Source organism: Cibotium barometz, chromosome 38 (assembly GCF_041138505.1).
Source record: "Cibotium barometz isolate CiBa-2024 chromosome 38, ASM4113850v1, whole genome shotgun sequence".
NCBI classification, from domain to species: Eukaryota; Viridiplantae; Streptophyta; class Polypodiopsida; order Cyatheales; family Cibotiaceae; genus Cibotium; species Cibotium barometz.
In genome coordinates, this window is record NC_141083.1 from 15,320,958 (window position 1) to 15,330,719 (window position 9,762).

A 9,762-nucleotide genomic window follows, 5' to 3' on the forward strand; every position below is an offset into this window, starting at 1 on the left:
CTTAAAACAAGCACCAAGAGCATGGTCTGACAAGATTTTTGAATATCTTATCACTATTGGCTTTCATGTAGCCAATGCAGATTTCTCGTTGTATGTGAGACACGGTGATAGAGGGGTTGTGCTTGTTGTCATCTATGTAGATGACTTGATCATTACGGGGGACCATGATGCAGAGATCTTTGATGTAAAGATCTTGCTTAGACAGAAGTTCGAGATGAAGGATCTGGGGGAGCTCAGATATTTCTTGGGCATTGAGGTGATTAGGTCACCACATGGTATTGGATTACTGCAGAGACAGTATGGCTTGGACATGTTGTCCAAGTATGGTATGACAGGCTGTAAGCCTATTTCTGTGCCATTGGATCAGAATGGCAAGTTGAGTGCAGATTCACGAGAGATTTTTGAGGATCCTACTATGTATAGGCGCATAGTAGGAAGTTTGATCTACATGACGATCACCAGACCAGATTTGAGCTATGCTGTTGGGTTGGTGAGTCAGTTTATGCAGGTTCCATGGAAACCGCATTTGGATGCATTGAGACGTATACTGAGGTATGTGAGGTCTACCTTGCATTGTGGACTGTTTTATGAAATTGGGACAGAGATCTGTGTACATGGGTACACAGATGCTGATTGGGCTGGTAGTATCTCAGATAGAAGATCTAATAGTGGCTTCATGTTTTCTTTGGGGAGTGCTACTGTGACTTGAAGCAGCAAGAAGCAGCCTACGGTTGCTCTATCCAGTACTACAGAGGCCGAGTACAGAGGAGCTGCTATGGCAGCATGTGAGGTAGCTTGGTTGAGAAAGCTACTTGCAGATTTGGGTCTATCAGTGGATAGACAAGTTGTCATTTTCTGTGACAACATTAGCAGTATACAGTTGGCCAGGAACCCAGTTTTTCATGCTCGCATGAAGCATATAGAGGTCCACTACCATTTTGTCAGAGAGAAGGTCTTGGCAGGAGACCTTGACCTTGTTTATGTCAGCACACAGGATCAGGTAGCTGACATCTTCACCAAAGCATTGGGTACAGAGAAGCTCCGCAGATTCAAGCCTTCGCTTGGTGTACATGAGATGGAGTTGAGCTCGAGGGGGAGTGTTGAGATATCGAGCTCGTCTAGGCGGTGGACACTGATGACCCACCTGGGGGATAGCCCCCACACTTACACCACTGGCATGGTTGGTGAGATCGTGGGTGATATGCAGCCAGTGGGATGACAGGCTGTGTGACAGCCATTCTAGAGACTGGCATAGTTATAGCGCCAGCTCATTTAGTTGGGTTCACACTATAGAGAACCCTTGTATGTATTTGGTTGAGTACCTTTCATATTGTGTGCTCTTATCTTGTATATGGTGTGTTGAGTGTTGAGTGAAGAAGAAGAAGATTTTCAACCTCTCACCTTGTGTGTTCTCTATTAGGGTTTTGTGAGTGTGTGTGTGCTTGCAAGAGCTCAAGCTCTCTTTCGCCCTGCATCTTTTCATTTAAAGCCTTTGTATGTGGGACAACATATCTTTGCATGTGAGTACAATTAACAAGGTGATGCGTACAATTAACAAGGTGAATAATTTCAAGATTATTACATACAAGCTATCTACTATGCCTTGCGTAAGAAGCAATGAAGAATGTAAATTTATTAAGGTTCATAAATTTTCAATTATGATTGAGATCATGGCCTTATTCTTTTAGAGGAAGAGGGAGTGAGAGAGAGTGAGAGTGAGAGAGATAAGAACATGACGCTGCTATTCAAAACATACAATAAACTTAAAATCTGATATAATTAATCATAACAACAACAAATCCACAATTAATACAAAAGCCATGGTGGCGATCTATAGCTGAAACCACTTTATTCCAAAAAATGGTTATTAGATGGGCTACTGCAATCTAACATTGTTTAAAATTGAAAACATACTATAACTACCTACGGATCCTACACCTATACACTTTTTTTAGGCTACTTTATTCTTTGGCTCCTCCCGTAAGGGCTCCTTTGCCTCTTCTGCAATATATCCAAAACTTTTCCAAGTACCGATGGCGCTTCCAATCTTCATGTTCCACAAGAACAAATCTCCAGAATCAACAGGCTCATTTGCTAACATCTTTGTCCAAAGATTGTGGGTCTCTACTGTGATTCTGAGATATTCTCTTGCATCTCCGCCTATTTTGTTGCATAAATCTTTGCGAACCTTTTCCAGGGTTTCCTTCAAAGTTTAGCTAGGGACATTAAAAGAATCCATTAGAAATGAACAAACGTACTTGATGGTCATGAGGGTTGTAAGGAAGAGAACAATAGAGAGGGAGATAAATACAATGAGAGGGCGAGGGAGGCAACAAGAGGGAGAGGAAGGTAGAAGGATTTGGAAGTGAGGATTAGAGTAAGAGGCAAGGGTTAAATTTATAGATACACAAAGCAAAAATCTACTTTGCATGGTTACCCACTAAATTTAAAAATGTAGATACTTGGCTTTTTCCTAAATTTAGAAAAGCACATGCATGGCTTTTCCCTAAATTTAGAAAAGTAGATGCATGTCTATCCACGTTTTTTTGAAAAACATAGATGAATGTAATGAACATGTTCAAGGCATTGACATATAACCATAATGAAACATTTAAAAAAAATTAAAAAGTAAATAGTCAGACATTTTATTATTGCAACGTGAAGGATCTTTTCAAAACTACAGTACAATGTTATGAACACTAGTAGGTTCTTTTCACATTGTTCTCTTGGCTATTGTACATTCTCATTAGGTCCTCCTTTTAGAGTGAGTTGATGTATAAACATATTATGGCTCACATCTAACCCAAAGATATGCAAATATACAAAGTAAAGATGCTTGCATGCACAATATGGTCACCCAACACCTACAATAGGTCCACGCCTGAATACATCAAAATGGGACGGCCAAATACAAAACCTCGTAGTAAACACTACGATAAAAATATCAAAATGAGAACCATCTTGGTAATAGCTCGCACTATATCGCTGACATCACGTCAATCTCACCAACCTAAAAGGGTGTCCATTCAAACACACTACAAGGTTGTCCATTCAAACACACTACAAGTTAGCAACACATGCCACAAGTCTAGGACAGCACATAAGTAATAAATCCACACTTAGTTCCAGCTATCCCTAATTTCATATGTCCTGCACATGGAATATTTCAAATCACCTTAGTGCCATGCTTTGAACATAGTGGTAATTACGTGTCCCCAATCAACCACAAAAGGATGGATGGACAAACCATGACATTGAGGTGTTTCATCTACATTCCAGACTATTTCTAATGACTTTTATTGGCCCAAAATGAAAAATGATATAGCTAAATTTGTGTCTGAATGTGATGTTTGTCAAAAAGTAAAGAGTTATAAGGGGTAAGAAACTTAGTTTACTCATGTCACTTCCTATTCCTAACACTCCTTGGGAACAGATTTCTATGGATTTTATCACTGGTTTTCCATTGACTAACGAACCATAATGATATGATTTGGACAATTATTGATAGGTTTATCAAACAAGCATAATTTCTTTCTTGTAAAAAGACTCTTACTACATGTCATGCTGTACATTTGTTTGTTAAACACGTCTTCACACATCATGGTTTACCACAAGTGATTGTTTTTGATAGAGATTCTAAGTTTTGTAGTAATTTTTGGACTACATTGTTTGATAATCTAGACACTAAATTGGATTTTTCCACTACATTTCATCCTGAATCTAATGGTCAAATAGAAGTGACAAATAGCACAATATTGGATTTACTTCATGCATATGTCTCATCACAACCTAAACAATGGGATGAGTATATCCATATTTTGCAATTTGCATATAACAACACACCGCATTCATCCACCACCACTAGAAAGGCACCTTTTGCAATTGTGTATGGAAAAGCTTTACCCACTCCTATTACGTGTTTGTCACACACTATTGAAGCTTCAGATCAATTCACCATTGATTTCACTTCCATTCATGATCATGTTCGTAAAGCTATTTCTAATGCACAAGAGAAATACACTAAACAAGCTAATAAGAAAATGAAGCACATGGTTTTTCAAGAAGGTCAATATGTTTTGCTTCGTATTCAAAAGAGACGTCTTAAAAGTGTTGAGACTAACCTTGTTGTTAAGTTAGCTCCTCGTTTTTATGGTCCTTTTAAAATTACTCATAAGATTAATGACCTAGCATATAGGCTCTCACTTCCTTCTCATTGGGGGAGAATTCATAATTCTTTTCATATTAGTCTTTTGAGGCCTTATAGGGGAAAATTTTCTACACATCATGTATATGAGGAAGCACCTAGTCTTGTTGACCAAGTAGAAGAACTTTAACCTAAGGGTATTATTGACCATGAGACCACTACTACTTGCACACGTACATAAAATATATCTTTTGAAATTAAAAATCATCCTCGCGTGAAAATGCAAAATGGATGCCTGAGCGGTTTTTCTCTGCACCTATCCCAACATCATCCAATCTTAATTTCAAACACGGGACAGTTGATATAATGCAATTGAGGATAATTGCTATCTCGGGTAGGAGGGATGTCACGGTTTGTCCGTCCATCCTTCTGTGGTTAGTTGGAATGCCTAATTACCACTATGTTCAAAGCATGGCACTTGGGTGATTCCAAATATTCCATGTGTATAGGACATATGAAATTAAGGATAGCTGGAACTAAGTGTGGATTTATTACTTATGTGCTGTTGTGGACTTGTGGCATGTGTTGCTAACTCATAGTGTGTTTGAATGGACAACCTTGTAGGTTGGTGAGATTGACATGATGGCTGCGATAGGTGCGAGCTATTATCGGGATGGTTCTCATTTTGATAATTTTACTGTAGTGTTTACTATGAGGTTTTGTATTTGGCTACCCCATTTTGATGTATTCGGTCGTGGACCTATTGAGTCGCCCACTTTTGTTATATTGGGCGTGGATTTATTTATTTGCACGTGAATTAGCCCTTAGGGTTCTTTTTGTAATTATCCTTAAGTATTTAGATAGGAACACTTTAGCTAAGCTTGTGTTAAAAGCAACCCCCATTTTTGTAAAGGGAAAGCCCATGCATAAGCGTACATCTATTTTTGGCTTGTGGGCTATTTTTGATTAATAAAGCATAAATACTCAAGAAGTGGAAGGAAGCTGACACTTCTTTTGAGGGAGGATAGATTGTGACCAATGATTTTCTCTTGTGTTTTTATGCTATGTTATTTTTTTATGATATTTATTAATTTTTTGGTTATGGTAATTTGATTTAAATGATGAACCGGTTTTGGTATTTGGTTGGAGGGTGTGTCTCCCCACCATGATCCTACTGGTTTCACGACATGCGTCGAAAGCTACCAGCATGCGTAGGTCGATACCGTGTCATGCATTGGTTGCTACCGACATGCGCTAGGTGCTACCGGCATCATGCGTTGGAAGCTACTGGCATGCATTGGAAGCTACCGGCATGCGTAGGAAGCTACCGGCATGCGTAGGTTGCTACCGGCATGCATAGGAAGCTACCGGCATGCGTAGGTTGCTACCAGTATGCGTAGGAAGCTACCGACAATGCATAGGAAGCTACTGGCATGCATTGGAAGCTACGGCATGCATTGGAAGCTATTGGCATACATAGGAAGCTACCTGCATGCATAGGAATCTACTAGCATGCATAGGTTGCTATCGGCATGCATTGGTTGCTACCGGCATGCGTTGGTTCCTACCGGCATGCGTTGGAAACTACCGGCATGCGTTGGTTGCTATCGGCATGTGTAGGAAGCTACTGGCATGCGTTGGATGCTACCGGCATGCATAGGAAGCTACCGGCATGCATTGGTTGCTACCGACGTACGCGTTGGAAGCTATCGGCATGCGTTGGTTGCTACCAGCATATGTAGGAAGCTATCGGCATGCGTAGGTTGCTACCGGCATGCGCAGGTTGCTACCGGCATGTGTAGGTTGCTCTCGACTTGCATAGGTTGCTACCAGCATGCATATTGCTACCGGCATGCATTGGAAGCTAGCGGCATCATGCGTTGGAAGCTAGCGGTATACGTAGGAAGTTGCTAGCATGCATTGGATGCTACCGTCATGCATTGGTTATTACTGCGGCATGCATTGGTTGCTACCAGCATGCATAGGAAGCTACCGACATGTTGGTAAGTACTGGCATGCTTAGGTAGCACCTGGCATGTAATGAGAGCTTCCGGTGCATGTCTATATAGCACTCGCCTAATTCATAAGGCTCATGCATACTATGCATAAGGTTTATGCATAACATTCATATCTTGCACGAGGCTACGCATTCATAGCCTGCATAAGTCTCATGCATAAGCCGCCGCATACATGAGGCTTATGTATTAGCCATATGGATAAGCTTAATACATAAGCCTCATGTATGAGGCTTATGCATGAGCTTATACATAAGCCTCATATATGTGGCTTATGCATAAAACCTCATGCATAAAGCTTATGTACCTAGCTTATGCATTAGCCATATGCATAAGCTTTATACATAAGACTTGTGCATATGGCTTTATACATGGCTTTTGCATATGGCTTTATACATGATGCTTATGCATACGGCTAATACATAAGCCTCATGCATAAGCTTATGTATAAGGCTATACATAGAGGCTTATCACGTCGCTAATGCATAAGCTTTATACATGAGGCTTTATTAAAAAGTCTCATGCATAAACCTTATGTATAAGCCTCTATGCATGAGGCTTATACATTTGGTAATGCATGTCTTATGCACTACCCTTATGTATGAGGCTTATGCATAAGGCTAATGCATAAGCTTTATGCACTAGCGTCATACATGAGGCTAAGGCATATGGCCACCTCTAGAGAGGAGCTATGCTATCCATATAGGGGAGAAAAAATAACAAATCTTAAATATAAAATGTAAAAGCATAAGAGAGGAAACATAAAAGGGAGAGATCTCTTACCTTATGAGGCTTATATGTGTGGATAACCTAAAAATCAAACCAAATAAAGAAAAAAAGTATTAGTAACCTTAATCTTAACCCTAATAGAAAGCATATACAAAACCCTAATCTTAATAGAAATCTTAATGAAAGATTTTGCATGACATAGAAAACTTATTTAATCTTTCTTTTTCCCTTCTCATTATAGCATAACCCTAACCCTAGCTTCTGAATAGAAAAAATAATAGAGAGCTTTGATGGAGAGCTCTCCATCAAATCTCTTTATTAGGGTTTCTATGTAGAAGCTAGGGTTAGGGTCAAGCTTCAATGAGAAGGAAAAAAGAAGAAAAGAAAAACTTAAAAGAGAGGAAAGAGAATGGAAATACTCACAAGAAAGCTTTAATGGAAAGCTTGTTTTTACATAGGAAATGAAGGAAAACAATAGACATACCTTACTTGAGCTTGAGGAGGATAGGGTAGGAGAGGTAGAAGTGATAGACAAGGCAAAAACCTATTAAAAAAAACTTCGAGTACAAGTTTATTATATTCAAAAGATAAAACTACACGGTAGTAAAAGAAGAGGCAAAAAAAGAGAGATATTTTTACAGTATAGGATCATTTTTTTTTGCTATAGACTCTACTGAGCAGCACTTTTTGGGGCTGCTGGTGGGTAGTGAAATAACGCTGTTTGGTAGTGATTTTTTGCTACTGGGCAGCGATTTTTTTTTGCTAGAGCAGTGATAGATCATTCTTGAGCATCTTGAAAACCCCTAATATTTTCCTTCCAAAAACACTGCCACGCTCACGATGTGTTGCACTGGTTATCACCAAAGAAGTTTGGTTGCACGTGCATTGACAGACTTGTAGCTTTTGATGTTTTGGCCTTCTCCATCAACTTTGTTATCATAGGGCCTGCTTCGTGATATTTGCCTTGCATGAATGCATGCTTATTTGTGGATTGCAAGAGAGCATTGGCGAGATCTGAAACAACTACATCATATAAAGAGATGGTTCCCTTGAAATCCTCTCTTGCTAACCAACTTGCATGCTTTGTTTCTGCTAGATTAGTCCGCATGTGTGGCACACAAGTATCATTGACATCTTACAGCAGGAAATTAAGTTAATTATGTCATCCAACCACATTATATAACCAGATAGTCAAGTTGACAATTTAGATTCAAAATACAAGCTATTCTTTCAAGAACCAAGAAAACAATACTTACCCCTACAAGATGTTTCCTCCAATGGGGATATCTAGTATGCTGCCAACTAAGCCAACAATCCATGTCTGGTAAGTTTGCATCAACGATTTTACCGTTCATCCACCACGATCTAATGTGTCTGTATTTTAAAAGTGCCTCTTCCTCACTCAATGCACAATGCCACACTGACGACATAGTTGCTTGTACTCTTCTTGAAAATTACTAACTAAATATTGTAGTGTATGGATGTTCAAGCTTTGTTCCTAATGAAAAAGACATGAACACTCATGACCTTCCAATATAAATTCTCTGGTCCATTGTTATGGGGACAATCCTAACTACCCTCTAGTTGGCTTCAGCCTCATCAGCCCCGTGAAACCAAAAAACTTTGGCTTGGAGAAGCCTTTTTGGACCACAACATTGTTAATCATCTCCCAAAAAAGCACTTGTGCCACTGTTTCCACCTCTTTAATTTCATAAGTTGCAATTGTCATGAGCTCTAGGCTGCATGCCATCATACGACAATTGGAAAAGTACTAAAATCAAAATGATTTTTTTTTCAAGAACTTAACAAGACCAAACTCTACCTTGGATCATATACACGTGCAGCCATTGTTGTCCATCCTTGCACACACCTGACATGGTCAAAACAAATCTAAGCCTTCCTCAAATCCACGTCTCCTATTCAGCGCATATGGTTCACCAAATCTAAACCCCCGCCGATGTAGGCCCTCTGGTTAACATTTTAAATACATAACACCGGTCTGACTCATCTAAAGCTTGCCCAGGAAAACGACTACCATAGAATAACTCAAAAGCACATTGTCTCTTTAATTCTAGGATACTTGACTCTGCTCCTTGCACTGAACTATTGATCCTAGAAGCACGCACCATCCTCTTGAATCTACAAGAGAATTGGACCAATTAACAAACTATGTAAACGTTCATTCACAAGAATTACTAAACAATTAAATCAATATGGAAAGAACATTACCTTTGACATTGAATTAGGGGATACTCCATGTTGCTAATATTTGATTCATTTTTTGTATGCTTCGTGACAACTGCATCCAATATGCATTGTTTGGTGATATCCATTTGTACCTTCCTTGGACCACTTGTAGAGCAACCTCTAAAACTACCTCTTGCACAAGTTCTCTTATCTTTTGCAATGCCTGCCTTGATGTGTCCCTTTGCACCTCATGCTAATGTTCCCCTTGATGTATCATTAATCTCGACATGTGTGGATCAGCAGGCATTTAATAGTACATCGTACCACTCCACATTCTTCTATATACAGGTTTGTTCTTGCAATAGAAACAAGATAGTGATCCATATCCATCCATTGGTTAAGCTCGAAGAGGGAAGTTTCTATGTGAGCTTTCTTATTATGTGAAAAATTACAAAGTTTTAAATAAATACTCTTATAAATCAAACTTTACTGAAATTAAGCCAAGAAAATAAACTTGCCAATCCATGATGTTGTATTTGGTGTGCCGTTCATAGTTTTGCTTCCACACAAAGCATAAATGAACTCAAATAAGCCTCCACAAGAACTCTTTCATACAACCCTAGGAAACTTCACATGACTCTCTGTAGGTTTCACCCATCAATGGCCATTATGTGCTTGCTCCATTCC